This window comes from Nomascus leucogenys, chromosome 3 (genome assembly GCF_006542625.1).
Source record: "Nomascus leucogenys isolate Asia chromosome 3, Asia_NLE_v1, whole genome shotgun sequence".
Taxonomy (NCBI): Eukaryota; Metazoa; Chordata; class Mammalia; order Primates; family Hylobatidae; genus Nomascus; species Nomascus leucogenys.
The window spans coordinates 83334475-83354843 of NC_044383.1; the positions used below are offsets into that span (position 1 = coordinate 83334475).

General features: G+C 40.2%; 1 protein-coding gene across 5 annotated transcripts in view; it reads left to right on the forward strand.

The window, feature by feature from the left end:
* Window positions 1–18337: 18337 nt before the first annotated feature.
* The window catches only part of KLHL32 (kelch like family member 32), a 227001-nt gene continuing 224969 nt past the window's right edge, over window positions 18338–20369 (forward strand). For 4 of the 5 annotated variants that reach the window (XR_004029329.1, XM_003258357.4, XM_030809480.1 and 1 more), the window contains exon 1: window positions 18338–18726. The gene's annotated coding sequence lies outside the window, so the exon portion shown is untranslated. The remainder of the gene's footprint in view (window positions 18727–20369) is intronic. The other variant, XM_030809478.1, reaches the window with a different exon arrangement.

Genomic DNA, 20369 nt, shown 5'->3' on the forward strand with positions numbered 1-20369 from the left:
ACCGGGAGAATGGGATGTAGCTATTATAGAAGTCATTGCAGGTCAGGTGGTGGTAGAGGTCTTAAAATGATGGGACAAAGTCTGTTTTTTATTTTCTATGAGTGAAGGTCTCTTGAGTGGAAATTAGAGAGCCATAGGTCTCTCTTAGAAAGATGACTGACAGCTACATAAAGGATGTTTTGGAAGAGAAAGAGAGACCAGGTAAGGTGCTGTTATTCTCATCCACGTGGGAGGTTAAATTTTTTGGTCCAATTTTCTTAGGGATATCTATTTAATAAGAGGTCTTTGTAGTGACACTGCTTAGATATGACTTCCACTTGAGCTGGACAGATAGACAGCAACAGTAACCTAAATAGTGGGATTTGAGATTTCAGAGGCTGAATAAGTACAGTCATCTATTTTAATATTCTCATTCTACTCTTGCTGTAGTTAATCTTTTTAGAGCTTTTGATTCTATAGAAGCTCAGGATGTATGGATGCAATCTTGTTCACTTAGAGGTTCCCAACCCACAACCATGGGCACAGTAGCTCTTACATGTCCAGAGAAGGCTTCCAGAGAAGTTTCCAGAGAAGGCTAAAAATATGAGGTCTGTCTACAGCTCTCAGCAGTGTGATCTAGTAAAAGAGTATGTGAAGTTCCCATTTTCATCAAAAAGATAATTCATGTACCTAGCTAGCTGCATTTTGATAAGCGGTTTTAATATATTTACTGTAAGAAATTATAAGTATTTATGCAAGTCAGAGAGAATCTTGTTATTTAGCAAAGTAGCTTTGTTAGAAATCTAATGGTAGTCTTTTAAAAAATAACTTTCGATTATGAAAATTTCAAACACATTTAAATGTGTTGAGTTTAGTACAACAAATCTCCATGTACTCTTCATTCAGTATCCATAATTACCAATTTATGGCAAATCTAATTTCTTCTGTATACTTTCCCATTTTCTACCTCCCTAGTCATTATTTTTAAAAAATCCTTCTTTTAGTGATACATCTTATTATTCTAAGGACATCTTACCAAAGACAAGGACTGCTCTTTTAAAACATAACCACAAAATAACATTAGTCTTGTTCAAAGAGCTGCGAATGAGAAAAAGGTACAGATTTTTGGATGGGTTCACACTCAGAAATTTTTTTTAAGTGTTTTCAATGAATTTGAGCAATAAAGTCATAATGTGATTGCTAAACACTTTATGTACAGGAAGCTCCTGAAACTGTGTTTCACTCTACTCAGCACACCACCTGTGGGCTTCCCTTTCACCAGTTTCTTACCCCTAAAAGGCCACATTGTTTGCTGCTCATCAGAAGACTGACTCTGTGATCTTAGGATGCCACAACTTAACTCGCCCAGCTCATTTCTGTATCAATTCCTGCTAAAAGGTCATTTTTGTTTTAACTGGTTGGTTGAGTCAGATGATAAGTGAAATATGATTCAAGTGTATAACAGCTTCCCATACCTGCTCCTTTGCCAGCCCCTAATTCCACCCCTCATATCAAAGTTCTGCTTAGCACTTAAGATGTACAACTAATAGCTCTTCTTCGTATGTGAATGACTAGTTAATTTTCCACTTTCTAACTGAGAAACCAATAGAACAGACCAAAGATACATGGACTCATAAATAGTGGACACCTGGGGGAAAAGAGTTCTAGGCCAAGAGAACAGAAACTACAAAGGCTCTGAGGCAGAAGCATGCTTGACATTGTACTCATGTGTACTGGTGTTGTGCCTTCTTTAACAGCTAAACCAGAAACCCCCAAAAGGATCACAGGGCAGCAAAGCTATCAATGGTAGAGTTGTGTATCTGAAACTCAGAAAATATACTCCTTGATAGTGTACAAGGGAAATAGGAGGAAATTTCAAGATGAGTGAAAGGTTTCTTATGTCATGGTAGCCCAGGGTACAAAAGTACAAGCTGATGTTAATTAACATCAAGAAATATTCCTAGAAAAGAAACATACCAAAACCTTGCCACACACAGAGGTGTTCAAGAATAAATGTATACTTGTAATGATAAAACTGGGCTTACCTAATGATTTGGTGGGATTCATTTGTGAGACACATAATAAATGTCACATGAGTGTTATTAACAGGGTTCTGCCACATGCACACCCCTCTGCATTTATAGTAGTGAATCAGAATGCTTGGAATCATGCATCACCCTACACTTCTGGATATTCCCATCCACTAGATTCTTACCAAAAAGCAAGATGAACAGAGAAAAAGACCAAAGCTTTTTCCTCTATCTCACTTAAAACATGGCAGTAATAATTCGAGCTATGGAGTTTATCACTTTGAATTATAGGATGCTAGTTAGAACTTAGACATCATCTAGGATAATCAGCTCATTTTTCAATGAACAACTGTCCACTGTCCGCACCCCCTCCCTTTACTGCCCTATCCTCTCGCCACTGTCCTGCCCCCTCCCCTTCACCAGTTTCTGGTGCTGACTCTAACATGCCTCCTGCTTGCTCCCAGCCAGCTTTCCCAGGATGAGTTCTGCTGCACAAGAAGACCAAAGCTTCGTACTTGTGCCTATTTGAATTCTACCGTTTGGGGATATGCTTTGTTCTTTTGCTGGAACCAGGAGAAACTGAATGAACACTGCAGCAAAAAAGAGGGTCCATTTGAAGGGTACAGAGACCTGATAAAGGAAGATCTGACCTTTTACAAGGGCAGCTCCAGGGATCTAAGCAGCAGAAGGGCTAAGATGCTACCATTCAAGCACTGAAGACCAGCTGACTTCTGCTGCTGGATTTTTTTCTACTCCAGATTTAAATTATCAGACAAGAGGGATACCAATTGACCTGCCTTGGGTCAAATGCCTATCATTTGGTAGGGATAGAGAATTCGGCATCCCTATCAGAACCACATGGAAGTGAGGATGGCAAAGATAGACAGAAAAAAGATAGAAGATAGAAGAGAAAAACACTTCTGTCAACTCCTAAAATTAACTGCTCTGTTCTGGAATTTTGCATGTGTGTCACGAAGGCTTATTTTTGGATCTTCTTTCTGTCTTGGGACCCAGTTTTTAGATTCAACAATCTTGTGTGATTGGTCTTGATTTTGGTTCTGGACTATGCTTTGCAACCCTGCTTATCCCACAGTTTTAGGAAGAGCAAATATACTGCTACTCTGCTCACACTGTTGTGGGTTACTCTTTAGCAAAGGCAGTCAAAGGCATTCCCATCTCTTAGCTCCATAATGGACAAGCTGAGCAGAAACAGACTCAGCAGAGATAGGGGAAACTTTGCCTAAGATGCTACAGATGGTTAGAGGCAGGTTCAGGACTAAAACTCAGGTATACTGATTTCCCATCCAGTGCTCTTTCCTTCTGTAGTAATTATTTCCAGTCCAACATTTGAGAGCTAATCAGAAAAGGAGAATAGAGTTATTGCCAGAACATCAGCACATTCAGAAGAGCTTGAAAGCGTGTGCCTTTTTGTGTGCAGGGATTGTGATTTGAACACATTAAAAATTAGAAATAGAATGTCAGCAGTCATGTCCTGCTGGTATTGTAAAAAATCTTAAGAAGACGGATGGTAGTTTTGAAATAGAAGATTTAAAGAACTTTGTACTTTGCACTTTTCCACATGTGACAGGTGGGAAAGGAAAAATGGCAGGAGGAAGACTGTCACGCACTCAGAGACAAGGTTCACATAGCCAGCTTTGGAGGTGAGCCAGATTACTGGACTGCAGCTCTATTATGAGGTGTCACTTTCTCTAGACCCATAACAATGCCTTTCACTTTGGGAGTGGGCGCTGTAGCTGGCTCCCACATTTACCATTGACTGCTACACTACCCGCAACACACCCTATTTTGGAATCTCCTTCATTTGGAAACAGGGAGTGGCACAGGGAGGTCCCACATATGACCTCCCTGTTTTTAATAACCCCATCCCCAGGGAAAAAGAACAAGAAAGATTTCAACAGAAGATAAAGCAAAAAAAAAAATTTGACAAAATTTACCTGTCTCTGTGGCTATGTCAGAGAGGACACACAAAGGGGAAGATCCAAGGATGTGTTTATATGATGGAGGAAAGAAGGGCTTGCTCCCTTGTTCACGAGAGAAAATAGTATCTGCAGCATTGTGTATGAGCACTCTAATTTGTATTTATTATTTTTACATTTTCAGTCTTCCCAACTATATGTGGAGCAGTATCATTATCACTTGCCTCCACATATCTACAGCACTTCATATGGTGATTTGCAAACTGTATATGTTTAATTGTACTTAATTTGCAAACTGTACATGCTTGTTGCTGAGAATAAAATACAAGTTTAAAATTTTTGTTGATTTTTAAAATCAATTATATCTTAATGGAAGTTACTGAGTTACTGCTCAATTTCTGTTGCATTTTCACACATAATCCCTTGAGCCTTTTAGGTAAATCCTCAGTATTAATATGATTTTAATCTGGATTACCATGAGGCAATTAGATTTGGCATGCACTTTGTTGATAAAATAAGAGAACCATAAAACTAGAAGCAGCACAAGCTTTGACACTCAAAGTATTTTCCAGGATAATTAATTGCCAATTTTATTTTAAATACCATTATTTACCAAAATTATAATTATATTCAGTATATATCATAAATTCTATGTGAATATGTATTGTAAAATGAACATAGTTAATTGTGTAAATAACACAATACATATCTATATTTTAAGTATCTTTTTAAAACTGTACAACTAGTGCTTTGATATTCTGAACTAGTTTTCTAGGGTTGCCATAACAAAGTACCACAAACTGGGGGGTTTAAACAACAGAACTTTATTCTCTCACAGTTCTGGAGGCTGGGAGTTCAAGATCCAGCTGCCAGGATGGCATATTTCTGGTGTGGGCCCTCTTCTGAGTTGCTGACTGCAAATTCTCTTTGTATCTTCCACTTTCCTGATAGAAAATCTTGACGTCTCTTGTGAAGAAAAAGACTTCTGTGCACATACAGGTTACTGCATCCTGCGCTACTCTCAGTCCTGCAGCCTGACCCATTCTACTTCCTGAGGGACCTAGAACCAACTCAAGCATTTTCAACTTCCCCCCATGGTTCTCACTGGTTTTAGCTCTTTACAAACAATAAGCTTCTCAATCAGTTGTCTATTCTTTGACCTTTTATTCCACAGTTTTTGCCCACCAGCATTTAAGTGCGGTCAAATCTCCTCCAGTGCTGTCTCCTCTACCTTCTACCCTGAATCTCTTCTCCTGTCAAAGTCAAACTTCTTGAAAGAATTAATTCTTATTTCCACTTCCCTGCCTCCCATTTACTCCTCACCCCAGGGCAAGTAGCTTTTGATTTCTACCACTTTAAAGAAAGTACTGCAAAGCACAACATAAAGCTCAAACTGCTAAATCCAATAAACATTTTTTTTGGTCTTTTTCTTACTTATTACTCAGCAGTATTTGACAAAATTGGCCATGCCCTTATTTTTGAAATGTTCTTTTTCCATATATCTCCCTGGTCGGTCTTTTTTTTTTTTTTTTTTTTTTTTTTTTTTTTGTGACTGCCACTCCTCCATTTGCCCCTTAAATACAGATTTCCTCCATGCTTTGTCCTAGGCTCTTGGCTCTCCTCACTCTGCACCCTCTGAGTAATCTCTTCCTGTTGCTGGCTTCAATTTCCATCTTATTTTGATGATTCCCAAATCTATCACTCCAGCCATCTGCTTTATAGACATGTCTTCCCAGAAGTCCTACAGGCCTTTCAGACGTAAAGTTCTGAATCTGAACTCATCTTCTTCCCCCCACAAACCTGCTCTTTCTCCTGTGTCCCGTAGCTCAGTGGTGGCCATCACCTCCTCCCTAGGTGTCCAAGGCAGAAAACTGGCAGCATCCTCAACTCTTAATCCCTTCCCATTCCTGACTCTCATCTCCTTCCTGGATTTCACCCTCCTCACTGGCTTTCCTCCCTCTGCTCCCATACGGAGGCTGCAGTGGTGGTTTAAAGTAAGCCAACTTGCTCATCGCCCTGATTAACGACCAAACAATTAAACCCTCCTTCTCAGTTCGTGCTTTCTCTGTAGCTTCCATATTTCATCACTCTCCCCTTGCATCTTTAGTCAATAAGTTTCCTCTTTTCCTAGCACCCATTGCGATTTTTCCTGTGTTGCTCCCTTTACTGGAATACTCTTTTCTCCATTATCCCTTAAAATGGCAAACTCCTACTCTCTCAGCTCTTCCCCTGGCTGTGAGACTTGGGGTAAGTTAACTTAGCTATGCTTCAGTTTCCTCTTAAGTAAAATAGGGATAATACTAATAATATTTGCTCCATGAGTGTTAGAAAAACCAAATGAAAGAAAATATGCTTAGGACTTAAACTGAAACATACAACGTACTCAATAAGTATTAGCTATTATTATTATTACTTACTGGACTCTGTTTATATGTCACTTTATCCAGGACTCCTTGCCTGACCTGGAAAATCTCAGTGAGGAGACCCTCCTAACTATTTCCATGATCCAGTTCCTTTGCACTGTAATTGCTGCTTATTTGTCTGTCTGCTCCTCTCCCTACCACCTGCACATATGCCCTTCTCACCAAGGTAGCCTGTAAGCCCTGTGGGAGAAGGAACCATAACTGTCAGTTTTACTGTGGTATTCATATTCCTAGGAGAAGCTCACAATTTTTTGTTGTCTGAATGAATATAGATGCAAAATTATTTCAACGTTTGATTGCTTTCTGTTTCTGCTAAGTCACCACTTTCTGAACCAGCTCTGAAGTGCTTGAACTCTTATCAAGCATGGGATTTGTGGCTATGTATAATCTTGCTAAGATTAGAGAGGACTATTAATGAGGTATAGCCTTTTTGACAGTACTGTCCAGTTTAGGTACATCATAACTCCAATTAGCCTTGGCAACACCCCAGCAACTAATAAACTGAATTCTGCATATCCTACTTGAGAGCAGAAGCTAATTAGACAAATTATGGTCTATCTGGTATTGGCATTTGTCTGGGAGACCCAGACTAACTGCAATAACCAATCACTGTCTTTGAAACATAATGTAGGTCCCAGCTTGACTGTTAGCAGCACTCACTTTAAATTGATACATACCCAGTGGTTTGCTGGCACATGTTTAATACCTGGCTCTCAGGGGAAAAGCCCTAATTTTAGTGTTTGCTCATTTCCATGGTGTAAACAGTCCTACCTTGACTGATGTCAATGTGACATTGCCAAATTCCTGAAATTTTACCAATAACTTTTTGCAAGTGGTGCAAGCAGGCTCCAGCACACTGCAGTCTAGATGGGTCAGTAGAGAGACTAGGTGAGCTTTACTTTCATGAATAAGAAATTATCTTAAGAACATGAGAATTAACTGTTCATAGTTGGAGAAAAATTTTGAAAGAAAGTAATGATTCTGAGAGTGGCCTGGATCAGAATATTGCCAGGCTTTCCCTTAACATATGTGCACCTCAATAACTAGGGCTCTCCTCCTGCAGGCCAGGCTGGCACTGTCCCCTCCGTCATGGGGGAAAGGTGTGGTAGGCAGATGTCCATGTCGTAATTCTTAAATTCTATGGATAGATTATATTACCTGACGAAGGAGAATTAAGACTGCAGATGGAATTAATGTTGTAAATCAGCTGGCTTTAAAATAGAGAGGTTATCCTGGATTATCCAGGGGACTCAATGTAATGAGAAGCCTCCTTAAAAGTGGAAGAGAGAGGCAGAAAAGGGAGAACAGATAAATGGCAGCATGAGAAGGATTTAGCCTAATGATCCTGGCTTTGAAGAAAGCAGGGTAACCTGCAAGCAAAAAAGGGTGGAAGAGCTGGCAGAGAGGCACAGAAACAGTGTCACTAGAGCCATCCCAAAGAAACTGAGCCTGACTGACATCCTGATATTAGCCGAGTGAGACCCATGCTAGATTTCTAACCTACAGAACTGTAATATAATACATTTGTATTTGTCTTGTTTCAAGCCTCTGTATTTGAGATAATTTGTTATGACAGGAAACTAATACAACGTGGTATCACTGCTGACCACTACCAAAAATCCTCTGTACTTGTTAAGTCCTTGCTTAACTTTGACGTTTTATCTAGTGGGCTCCAAATTATTGGCTCTGCAGCCTTAACTGTAATTCTGCCTCTGTTCCTTTGGTCTTGGTAATTGCATTTGATGTTGCTAGCATTTGAAATGTGGCTTTACCAAATAGATTATGCTTTGTCTACCTCCCTGCACTATTGCCCTTTTAGCAGATCCCCAGAGAAGTCACGCTTCATTGTCATGAGGGAGAAGGGGGTTTAGCTGGGCATAGCCTCAACACTGTTCCTCTCCTTTCCATTTCCATGGCCCTCACTGTATCCCATGTTCCCAGCACTTACATCCTGGACAATTTCCTTTTCTTTTCTTTTTTTTTTTTTTTAGAGACAGGGTCTCATTATGTTGCCCAGGCTGAAGTGCAGTGGCTATTTATAGATGCAGTCCCACAACTGATCAGCATGGCAGTTTTTACCTGCTCCATTTCTGACCTGGGCTGGTTCACCCCTCCTAGGCAACCTGGTGGTTCCCTGTTCCCAGGAGGTGACCATATTGATGCTGAACTTAGTGCGGACACCCGATCAGCGTAGCACACTACAGCCCAGAGCCCCTGGACTGAAGCCATCCTCCCACCTCAGTCTCCGAGTAGCTAGGACTATAGGCACGGACCATTGCGCCCGGCAATCCTGGACAATTTCAATGACCCTTCCTCCAACCCATTAAGAAGGTCAACCCTCCTAAAAAGAAACAACAAGTGTCATTTGTGCTTCCTGACTTAAGTACGAACACTTTGGATTAGCATTTACAGCTTCCCATTATTTTCCCCAACTTTTTCTGAAGGTATTTCTCCAAATTCTTCTACTGAAATTTATAATTTAATCTCAATGGTACCTACAGCTGTTTTGTATCTTCCTGCTTCTTAACTCATATCCACTCACTACCCATCATCCAACAAATATTTACTGAGTGGTTGCTGTTTTCTAATAGCTGTTCTGGGCATGGTAAAAGGCACAAAAAAAGATAAGACCCTCCAAATGGGCAAGATAATAGCTATGCTATTGCAGATCTCACAACCTAATGAAAGACACTGACATATGAACACAAAATTTCAGTAAAATATGGCAACAGATGATAGCAACACAAGTCAGGTGCCCAGGAACTCAGTGGAAGGAATGGTGTGGCTGTCTTCTTTGTGATTCCCTCCTCAACTTAGAAGCAGCTCTGAGTTAGAGGAAAGAACACTGATCTTGGGAGATAAAAAGCTGGATTCCAGCCAATTAATTTCTGCAATTAATTTCTTGGCAAATAAGGTTCTATCCATGAAGCAAAAAAAAAAAAAAAAAAAAAAAAAGGGACGGCTAATACTCATAGAATTGTATTAAGAGTGAGAATTAATAATGCTCTGTAATTGGAAAAGTGCTATGTATATATGATTCCATGTTTATCTATGAAAAAGGTCAGAATATGCCACCCCAAAATATACCACTTTGGCATAAGGATTATTTTGAGCTTAAGGCAATTAAAAGCAGAAAACACAGAAAAAGCTCTTTGCCCTCCCCCATTGGCTTAAAAGCAGGACATAAATTTCCCTTTATAAAGGTGCTCCCCTTTCCTTTCCCGAAAAGAAAGAAATCAACCATTATCATTAGAGACAGAAAGCGTTAAAAGAAAAACTTCAGCTGAATTAAATTAAAAGGAGTTTAATTGAGCAATGAATGATTCACAGATTGGGCAGCCTCCAGAATCACAGCAGATTCAGAGAGACTCCAGAGGTGTCTTGTGGTCAGAACAAATTTATAGACAAAAAAGTAGAGGGACATATAGGAATCGGAAGTGAGGTACAGAAACAGCTGGATTGGTTACAGGTTGGCATTTGCCTTATTTGAACACAGTTTGAACACTCGGCAGTGTATGAGTGGTTGCGATATGGCTGCTAGGATTGGCCAAGACTCAGCTATTGTTATAGGCACATACTCCTAAGTTAGGTTTTCAATCTTGTCTACCTATTAAGTTAGGTCACAGTTCATCCACAAGGACTCAAATATAGAAATACAGAACATATTTCTCGGAACATATTTAGTTTGCTTTAACAAAAGTCAGCACCAAGATGAGTCTGTAGGAACAAACCTTACTAAAGCAACCCTTACTTTCTATTAGTTTCCCTTGCATATTACCATCCCACAATTTACTGTCTCTTGAAGCTCAAACCTATTTTTCTTTGTCTTGTCACTTTCCCATAATTTATCACCCTCTGTTAAAATGGTACATGAGTCCTTGGGTCAAACTGCTTCATTGTTTCTTCCATTCTTTTCTATGAAGGCCTCTGTACACATAAAAATTAGAATATTAACACAAAAATTTTTGTATGTCTTTTCTCCTGTTAATCTGTATTTTGTCAATTCAATTCAAAGGCCCCAGTGAAAACATGAGAGAATAGAAGAAATATTTTTTCCTCCTCTACACTTATTTAACTAAAACACATGATTTATGACCCAGATTATATACTATTTATTCTTTCCTTCCTATACATGTTTATAGTGCTATTCTTTTGGTGCTCATCATAAAGGAACTGTTTTTCCATCTAAAAATTATGTGTGGTGAAATATAATCAACCTATGGAAAAATGCATAAAACACAAATATGCAACCTAATAAACTACTGTAATAGGAACAACCCTGAACCCTTTCTAGAGTCAAAAACATAACAACCTTAGGAGAACCCTATGTACACTTTATATAAGCACTTTTCACATGCTGTTTTATCTGCCTTATTAAATTGCAAGGATTTTGAAGACTGGCACATTAGCCAAGATTCTTATGTTGGAAATGATAAAACCCAAATTAACCAAACTTAAACAGAAAATGAGAAATTTATTACACACAAAATTAAATGCTGGGAAGTATGCAGTGGAGCTGGACTTAGGATAACCTATGATGCAAGCACTATCACTTCCTCCCTGTCACTTCCTCTTTTCTCCTTGCTTTCCATCCTCCCTGCTTCTCTCTGCCTGATATCCTCACTGTCACAAAATGGTTCCCCTGGAGACTCATACCCTGTAGTCCTCAGACCAGAAAAGAGATTCTCTTTACTCAGCTTGAGTTTAGAAGTAAAACATCCTGGGAAAGGTCTGTTGTCTGACCTGATGTCCATGCCCCAATCTGTTATCAGAAGGAGGATGAGGTCAGAGAGAGATGCTGGCAAAAGAAAACAACAGCTATGACAGAGGCACCATTTCTTGTTCAATACCCCAAATGATCATTACATTCTTCACAGAGGAGGCAATCCTATCATTAATATTGCAAGGGTCCCAGCAGGAACTTCAACTGGGCCTCCTCTGGTATTCAGGCATGTTTGGGTTTGTCATGAAGACTGCTGAGGGTGGTTCTCTGTGTGCCAGGGATCAATTCCTGTGACAGGCTTAAGAGACTTCAGGGAAAAGAACATCATCCTAAGTGAAGTCAGAGACGAGGAGCATCTTTAGTGTAAGAACATCAAAGGACTGGTGACTTCTGAGGACAGAACATGTTTGTTACTCAGATTGTCCCCTAAGCTACCTCTCTGAGACTGAAGTCTGTGCCTAGAAAAGAGTTTCTAACAGTTGGGGTCAGATAATTCATTGTTGCAGGGGCTGTCCCGTACATTGCAGGATGTTTAGCAGCTTCCCTGGATTGACCCTCTAGATGCCAATAGCATTCTTATTTTCTAGGCATGCAAAACAGTAATGACTTCAGACATTATGTCCCCTGAGGGACAAAATCACCTTTTCTTGAGAACCACTGGCCTAGAAGGAAGAAGCTATAAAAAGGAGGAAAAGAAGTAAATAAAAACGGAAAGAGCTGCTGTCCAAGGCAGCCATGTAGTCTCACTCGCAATATCTACAAAGGGCCATTTCTTGTGCTAGCAAGGATGCGTAGGGTGAGTTAACAGAGCTCATAGGTGAAATACCTTTGAGAGAACTTGAAATAAAATTTGGGGAAGCCAGGGATGCTAGTTTCTGTTAATCAGACAGACTAAAGCTGGAGAAATATTTTTGTGTTATTTTTGACAGTTCTTATGACCTATTTTTACCTCCAGGCTGATATGGCTTGGGAAACATTAGTTAAAATTGAATGAATGGATGATTTTAATGAATGAGGTTAACAATTTTTTTTCTTAATGGCATGCTTAAATTCACACATTACTACTGTGGGGTTAGAATTTTAGAAGTGTCAGGTACATTAATCTACATTATACTACTGTAAAATAGTGATGAACTTTCTGTGAAAATTGATCCCACACAAAGTTCTAAGATTAGAAACTAAAAATTTGATGTATCACCAAGTGTTCAATTTAAATTCCATGATAAGTGGCCTAAACATGAAAGAAAATTTTCAAAATAGGCTACTGTGAGACATCTTCACATTCAGTGGGTTACTCATCAGTTTTTAAAAGAGAATTTATATCTTTAAAACTTGCATTAATTTGTTTTAAAATACCAATTCTGATTCCACTGGAAATGCGTTTTGAAGCAGTAATGGGGCAGGAGAGGATATAATAAAAGAAAATATTAAAAGGAAGTAATAAAATTCCTCAATTAAGTCTACTTTTAAAAGATGGAGAAAATGAAGAGCCATCTCTCCGCCTGTGCAGTATAGCATCCCTTTCCCCTATGGAGGTAAGAGAACTTCACTCTTCCTTGGGGGAAGTCCTCCTTCCCCATTTCACATATCCTGTCCTTCCCACCTCTCTTCTCCCTATCTCAGCACAATGAGAGGTTCATGACCTAGACTTGACCAATTAGATTCTCCTGGGAATTTGAATCTTGGATGGAGTGGAGTTATTTGGGTTCCTGGCTTTACTAAAAGCTTGGATATTCAGGTTTTCCCTCCCAGTCCCTCAATTCTATGAGCCACCAGTATCCTTCCAATTAAGTATCTTCTTCACTTTATTTCCAGTAAAGTAATGAGGTTATCAATAACCAATTTCAGTTGCTTAAAACAGAAGCAAAGAACTGTAACTAATACAGGAAACTCTGATTTAAAAGTATTGTGACTCATTTGTCATTATGATTAAAGAGAATGGGAAAGGGTCAAGAAAGAATATGGAATTAGAACTGAAAGGTAGATTTCTTGAGTCTATGCTGACAAAACGTTTAAATGTGTTGACATGAAATATCTATTCATATGTGTTTCATTTATTTGTTTTTGAATCTTCTACTTCTACCAGGTTTATATATAGGTGAAGTTATGTAGTTTCCAATTTCACTTGATTAATTTTAGGATTCCCACAATATTTAAGCAATTTTTTTCTGACTGTGATGCTTACTATTTTCCAATAATGCAACTAAAAGTGTTATAATAGCCACTTTTATAAATTGATTCTAAAAAGTAATGCTTTTAATTTACTAATGCATTTTAATATAAACATTATTCATGCTCATCATAAAAACAATAAACAGTACAGAAAGGTAGAAAATGAAAAAAGAGCCACATCATCCCCCTTTTCAGAGAAAATCAAGTTTCTTACTTAAGATATTTCTAGATATAACTGATATGCCTTTGGTCCCTGGTGTTTTCTCGTACTTGGGCTCTTGCCCATTCAACCAAGTAGGCATTTTATAAAACTTGCCTCAGTGGAGGGATATCATTAGAGACCACAGGTTAAGAAAACCAGTCAACCAACCAAATTTGCTTCTTGATGTAATGAGTTTCAAAAGGCCAGTCCTCAGTGGAAAGGCAGGGTCTATTTACACAGGAACAGAAAGAGTTTCAGGGAAAAAAACACGATGAGGAAGAGTGAATCTTGCTAACTGGGAGGACTGGACAGGCTTCCCTGGGCTGGGATGATGGGAAGATCATGACTACTCAGTAAGGGAACATGGTCCTTTGGGTCAGGGAAAGGGGCCTGTTCAAGGAAAACCCCTGGAGAGCAGTCGGCATCACAGACACCACCCTCTTAACACTATGAGCACTGCTGGTCACCTCCAGGACCTGTTGGCAATGAGTCTTCATTCAACTAAGACCTATACAACTGTTAGTTTTCCTTTCCATGGTGTCCCACCTTCCAAAATCCAGGAGGAGAGAATATGTGCCCTAAGAGGGGCCTATCCTGACCTTTCGATGGCCTAGGACATGTGTGAGTTCCCCAGGTTAGAGAGTGACACAGAGCATTGATGGTACTGAGGTGACATGGAAGGTCCAGCACCTTGATGTGTATGGCACTGAACAGAGCCAGCTTCAGATTCACCCCTCTCCTCCTGAGCCAGTAAAATGGAAAAACACACACAATTACATACACATACACACACACACACAGACAATCTCCCTCCTTCTCGTCCTCTACTTTTACACAAACCACATCACATTATACCTATTGATCTTCCATTTGCATTTTTCACTTAGTGATATAGTTTTGATATCAGACTGCAAGGATCTAATCTGTTTTTTAAATGGCTACTTGGTATCTTTATAATTTGACTGCTCCCCAAATGATGGACCTTTAGTTCTCTCTGTCCCTGTCTCTCTTCTCCCTTCTCCCTCCCCCTTTCTCTCTCAAATATTACCAAGCTATCATGAGTATCCTTTCACATAAGTCTTTGAACTTTTGTTTGAGGTAACCCTAGGAAGAATTCTTAGAATTGGAATTACTGGACCAAAAAGCATGAGTTTTTAAGAAAAAAAAAATGAATGTAAATATTGACAAGTTGTTTTCCAAAATATTTGTTTTGACTTGCATTCTCATAAGCTCTTCTTTACCCATATTCTCTGTAGCACTAGGTATTATAATCTTTTTATAATCTTTGCCAATCTGATACATGAACATTACAATTTATTTTTAAATCTCCCTTATCTTAATGACTAACAATCCTCTTTATATTTTGTTGAACCTATTTAATTGTGTAATTACAATATTCTTTCTTACAAGTAGGGGCTATTTTCTATTCAGCACTGTAAATTTTTACAAAGCTCCCATCATGTGTCTGGTTGATTATGTTGAATTAGACTGAAAACAATTAACAGCACTTGATATCAGAGAATGTGGCAGAGAAAATGTAAACATGAAATATTTTCACAGTAAAAAGTTTCCTGTGGCACTAGTTTTGAGTTACACTGGCACTGGCTCCTGATGAATAGGATGAATTAGCTACAAAATGTACCCATAGGTAATTGAGTAAAGTGAAGTGTTAGCTAGAGTTGTTTTGTGTTATCCACTTGAAAACTAGAGAACATCAGCCAAAAATCAATTTTGGTTTTGGCATAATTAATGCTGATCTGTTCTCTCAAGTAGTACAGTAATTAGAAATATGGCTCAGTGATTCCTTAATGTCACTACTGGTTTGTGACAGAAAACCACGACACTGGCACTAAGAATGTCAATTTCCTCCTTACTTGCTTCGGGAGGAGGCAGCTATCAGGAACTGAACAAAGAACTATGACCTAGCTCTCTTTCATGATGTAGTTTTAGCTAGAAATCTGATCTGTCTAGAGACAGTTTCAAATCTGATTCTCCCAGAGCTGTTAGAATACAGACTTTATAAAAACTCACAGCACTAGATTTATGCTGCCCTCCTATATCTTGGCTTATGGACAAGCTGATGATAGATGAAAAAATGCTGCAGAAACTTGTGTTCCAAGATGCTTACCAAAGTATATTAAGAGGCAAGCTGAAAAAAACAAAAAAGTGTTACCTACTCAACCAAACTCTAGGATACTTGTTTAAGAAAGTGAAAGAGGTTTCTTTTGTGTAAGACCTCAGTCTTTAATATACCAATGTGACATGAACCTAGTTTTCAGTGTTACCCCAACTCATTTGACGTGGCACCCAATTTCCTATAGTGAATATATGCTATCTTCCAGCCACCCAGTGTCCACTCTTCTTTTTATATCTAGTGGGGCTATGAGCAGGGGTCCCACACTACCACAACTGAGGGACAGGCCAACACTCCAGGCTAAGACAACTGGAAGCTGCAGACTACAATTGGGAGTACAAAGAGCAATCAATTGGGGCTCACCCATTTCAGCAATGGAAGACACCATCTCATAATACTCCTGTCCTGACATTATCCTGTTGTCACTGCTTCTGTGCCCTTTGGAGTTCTCCTGCTGGCTTTCTATCCTGGGTATCTAGCTAGGCTTCCCATCAATTCTTAGAGCTCCAGATATCCTTCTATTAAGTTCCTTCTTGCCTAAATTGGGCAGAGAGTTTTCAGTTGCAACCAAAGACTCACACTTTAAAAAAAAAAAAATCTTCTTCAGCTCATCCCTCATAACATCACTAGATTGAAACAGGAACAATGTATATTTATTGACAACTAAAAGACCTACGTGGATTATACCGCCTAACACATTCTAGGAGCTCAAAAAATTGCTGAACAAATAATAAGTATTCCAAAAAACAGCTTTTGGGAAGTATTATTTTAAGTCATTTTCTTAATAAGGAGAAAGACTATATATAATGGTACCTAAGAGAGAAATGGTGCCTAATACCTAGTTGCTCCACTAGGAGTGGAGTAAACTGAAAAATATGTTTGTGTTGAATTTTGGTGGCTATTGAATAACCTAGTGTCTCTTATTTTAGAGAAATAAAATACTTAAGACAAAACATAAAGTTTAAATCAATACTAAGGAGCCATTTAGGAAAAACTTGCCCTCTCTGAACTAGACATTTTACTGGGCATTTACCATTTAAACCTCAATGCCATGTGTCAATGAACAATATTTAGTGAGCTGATACTATGTGCAGACATTGTGCCAGGGCCAGGAGATACCATGACACACTCAGCCTGGGCAGGAAGATACTTTTCCATAGTCACACAGATGGTGAGTTCGTGGTGTAAATATTCTTTTCCTGTGTAAATGCAATTACAGTCTTTGCTCTATTTAATTATACTAAATCAATAAATAGTATACTAAATAAATAGCTCCTATTTACTCTAAACAAACAGATAATCCAATCAATATAGATGGGCTTAAAATTTTAAGTATTCTCACTTTAGTGACAAACACCTTGGGAATCTTAAAGGAGTGTTTTATTTATTGATACCAGTCACTGTCAATATTTTTGGTTCAAAGACGCTTTCATATTCGATTTTCTGATAGAAGACAACGCAATGAAAACTATCAAGTTGCTTATGAAAAATTCTTAGGATGACACTGCATCTAATGTTTGTAGTCAGTTGTTTGTCATTCTTTCCCCTGTCCTATGCTGTGTCCAGGACTGCTAGATAAGTAGGTATTCAGCATCCTAACGTCCAAATATCAAAACCATGAAAATGAAGCACTACAAGCCAGACAGATAACCCCCAGAGGGAACAAACGAATAAACCCCCAAATCCTGTGGATCTAGAAGTAGAAAACAATCGCTGAACCACTGATTTGAGACCAATGAGAACATTAAGGACACCTCAAAGTAGATCAGGGCACTGTTCCTAGCCCAACTCTGTGGCAGAACATAAACCTGCAAGAAATAGGATTAACATACTATCTTTGCAGTAAGTTAAATCCTGAACTTCTACAAAATACAGTTTACTCCAATTTAGTTACATTCTTCCTGCTTCTGGTGTCTTACCTCCACGTTGGACGAAGGTTTTCAATTCGGTGGTGGAATACTTACCTATTAAAATTACCCACTTTGCTTTAGTGTGAGTTTCTCAGCATGTTTTACACAGGAGTGACCTGAATGACTCGCAAGTGGCACTAGAGTGTGCCAGGCCCTGGAATTTAATGGTATGGTTCTGTGGTTGTTGTCTGTTTGCGGTTTTATTGCTGAATTAGTAGTAACCACAGTAATCACACACCCTTTCTCATTTCTCAGGCTTGGGGATTTCGTCCACCTCTGGGGGGTTGGTTCCCCTGTCGTTTCTTAAAGTTACTGTGAATTTGTTCTGGTCAGTACCATAGGGTGTATTATCCTAAGGAGGGCCACTGTAGGGCCGCTAGGACTAGAGGCAACTTGAACTTCACAAGTTAGCAGAGCAAGGACTCCATCGCACACCGAGTTAAGGCCACGGGGTCTGTTCGCTCAGGTTGCCGGCCAGCCCTGGGAAAGGAGTCTGGGGGCCAGCAGGCTGGGTTCGCGGGTCTCAGTCGCCGCAGTGGTGGCTACAGACTGCGCATGTGACCCAGGGGCCGGCGGCGCAGGTGCCGGAGAGCGAGGAGGAGGGCGGCGTGGAGGAGGGGACTTCCGGGACCGGCGGGCGCGCGCTGGCAGCTCGCGGACTGGGGGGGGCGGGGGCGGGGGCGGGGGGCGGCGGGGGAGCGAGCGCGCTGGCGGCAGGCGGCGGCGTTGCGCGCAGGGTGGGGAGAGGATGCGCGCGGGATCGCAGGGGAGGGGGAGGGGAAGCGAGCGCGCGGGCTCGCTGCAGGCGGGAGGGGGCGGAGCCCTGTGGCGTCTGAACCCGCCCCGGGGGTGCCAAGGTGCGTCTCCAATCTGACGCGACCGCCTGGGGCGGAGTCAGCGGGACGTGCCACCTGCAGTGCTGGCTAGGGCTTTTTATTTACTAGGGAGCAGTTTCCCCGCGCGACAGTTCGGGAGCGCGCAGGCACTCGCGCGCACACACATGCACGCAGGCACACACACACACACTTTCGCACACACAAACACGTTAGGACGCTCGTCTTCGCTACTGCATCCCCGAATCAGCAGAGCGAAGCTACTGCGGGTTCTCTTAACCTGAGCATCGTGGGGCGAAGCAGAGCCATTGTGCATCAAGGAGAGGCCGGTGCCTACGCTGCCGTCTCTGGCACCTAACCCAGCAGACCGCTCACCCCATCGGGTAAGCCAGTCTCTCTCCTTGTAACCTGTTCTGCAGACCCGAGGAAGAGGGTGGGAGGCTGCTGGTGCGCCAAGTGGGGGCAGACCCGGAGTTGACATTTCAGGGGCTTGCAGTCCATGCAGCCTCTGCCCGTGTCGTCTAACGGGAGCAGCCACTACTCAGGTTACTTATGCTGCCAGCCCTGGAGTCGCTCCCCCTTTCTTCCCTCCCCCCCGAGCCCAATATGTACTGTGCTCCTTGGTTGCCAAGGAGACTTGCTTAAACATCAGCCCTGGGACATCTATTGAAAGAACTGGTTTCTTAAATGATGCCGTTATTTATTTTGATATTTAAAATAAAATATACACTGAGGACCTTGTCGTAATTTGGCATTTGTTAATCTGTATTCAGGTGGCGGTTTCATTCAACTTCAAGAAAAGTCGTAATTGCACTATATGGTATGCTTTAAAAAGGATTCGTCAGATGAATTTTTCAACGGATTGTGTTTTGAATCATAATTTACTCCCATTTTGGTGATCTTATAAAGAAAGCTGACTCCAGTTTAGATCCCTTCTTCCCCTCTATTTCCAGTTTTATTTTGCAGTTCACTTAGTCGTGATTATTTTAAATTAAAAGTAGATGATTTAATTGTGGTTCCCCACACAAGGATGAGCTTCTATTGTAAATTGACCAGAACAGGAATACATGTCTGTGAATTCGTAACGTAAGAAGGTAGCATTCATGACATACGTCTTTGCTAGCATTTTTATATCCCCTGCATCAGTATTGAAGCGCAGTTTTTTGCACCTCTGCTCATTTCTGAGAAGATTCTGTTTTTTAAAAAATCTCTTATTGATTATTTTTACATCTGTCTATCTCTATACACATATAGAGATAGATATAAAATGTGTGCCATGACTTACTAGAGCTTATATGAAAATGCAGTTGTTTTTGTTTTTTGTTTTTTTTTTCTGATGGAACTGGGTCCTCTACTGGAACACTGATAGGCCAATGGAAGAGGTCAGCCTAATACCTGGGCTGTCAGTTTTGTTTTGTTTTGAGGTCTCAGGTGTCTATTGGGTGAACTTGTAACACAGTACTTGAAGGCATCAGCAATCCAGTAATTACACTTTGCACAAATTTCATGCCTCCATCACAAACAAAAGGCCCAGTAAAGATCCACTGGCATTCAAGAATTCATTTTGTTTTCCTTTGATATTTGTTCATCTTTTCTACTTCTTGTTAAATGACCCAAGGAAATAAGTCAAATTCTTCTAATTTAGATTTTAAACTCTGTCATAGAGAGTGTAATAAATAATGTGAGGAGCAAGTAAGCCAAATAATGACAGAGGTAGATAGAGGGGATTTATGCAATTCACAGAGCTTTGGGAGATGAATGATGATGACAAACATCTTACATTACAGTGTAGAAAGCACTTTTCATATACTTCTTTTTTAATCCTCACAACAACCCTTTGAGGCCAATAAATTACCTTCCATTTAAAGCTGAGGAACCCAAGACTCAAACCTTGCTGAAGGTCACAGCTAGTGAATGGGGAAGCCCTTTCTAGATCTAGTCTCCTTGCCTTTAAAAAAAAGTTGTGTGTGCGTTTCAGATGTGTGCAGGGATCTGACAAGTGAGATAAAGGAGTGGAGCAGGCCTA